Genomic DNA, 1,094 nt, shown 5'->3' with positions numbered 1-1,094 from the left:
CATTATAAGAGTAGCCTTGACTTATGTTCAGACCAGTTATTTAAAACGTTACCTCTAAGAATTTAAGCACACTGACAAACGCTCAGCCACTACGGGCTGCTGCACGTACTCCTACGTTATTCCAGTAATTGCGTCACCGCTACCTGGCACGCTACATAGCTTTGGATAGGGCACGGTGCGGCCTACGTATTGACAAAAACAAAATGTTTGATTTTGCCAATTTCGGCTGCCAGGAGCGAGCCGCGCGGCCCGCGACGTTTGGGCCCCTGAAGACGCCCGGTCAGTCGCGAGCTCGGATTCACCATGTCGGATGTGAAGTAGGACCCATATGGTCACAATTTAAGCCCAAGACGTCTCCTCTAGACCCACCGTGTCAGCACGGCAGAGCTAATACGATGGCGGGCTGGTGCGCGCAAATTTCGAGCCCGCTCTGAAAATCGCGATGCGCGTCGGGTAAACGTTATCGCACAGAGCCTAAACTTTGCACAGGGTCTCTACTAGGTCCAATCTTCCATTTGAGGTGCCGACCTCGAAACTTATTTTTGTGTGGAATGGCCTACTGTACGTCAGGTTCAGGTTACTGCTGGATCAACATGGACCGGAGTTTGTTAACATGCAAGCTGATGCTGTGCTGCAGTCTACTGATGAAAAGGGCGAACTCCAGTATATTTTGAAAATACACAAAGCATATGGGTCCCACTTCACATCCGACATGGTGAATCCGAGCTCGCGACTGACCGGGCGTCTCCAGGGGCCCAAACGTCGCGGGCCGCGCGGCTCGCTCCTGGCAGCCAAAATTGGCAAAATCAAACATATTGTTTTTGCCAATACGTAGGGTAGGCCGTACAGTGCCCTATCCATAACTATGCAGCGTGCCAGGTAGCGGGGACGCGATCACTGGAAAAAGTTTTGAAACCAGGTATTTGCGCCTGTGGTGACGTCACTTAGACTACCCGCGTCACACGCCTGTAGCGCATCGTAGCCTATTACTCAGGCGTTTTGGACATTATTTAATTGGCTGAGCGTTAGCGAAGCCTTTGCTGTCATGAGGTGCAGGAAACTCTTTGGTTGTGTGTCTGTCTGTCTGTCTGTCT

This window comes from Frankliniella occidentalis, unplaced genomic scaffold (assembly GCF_000697945.3).
Source record: "Frankliniella occidentalis isolate FOCC.00 unplaced genomic scaffold, Focc_3.1 Scaffold70, whole genome shotgun sequence".
In the NCBI taxonomy this organism is placed as follows: domain Eukaryota; kingdom Metazoa; phylum Arthropoda; class Insecta; order Thysanoptera; family Thripidae; genus Frankliniella; species Frankliniella occidentalis.
Note: the sequence above shows the minus strand (reverse complement) of the source record.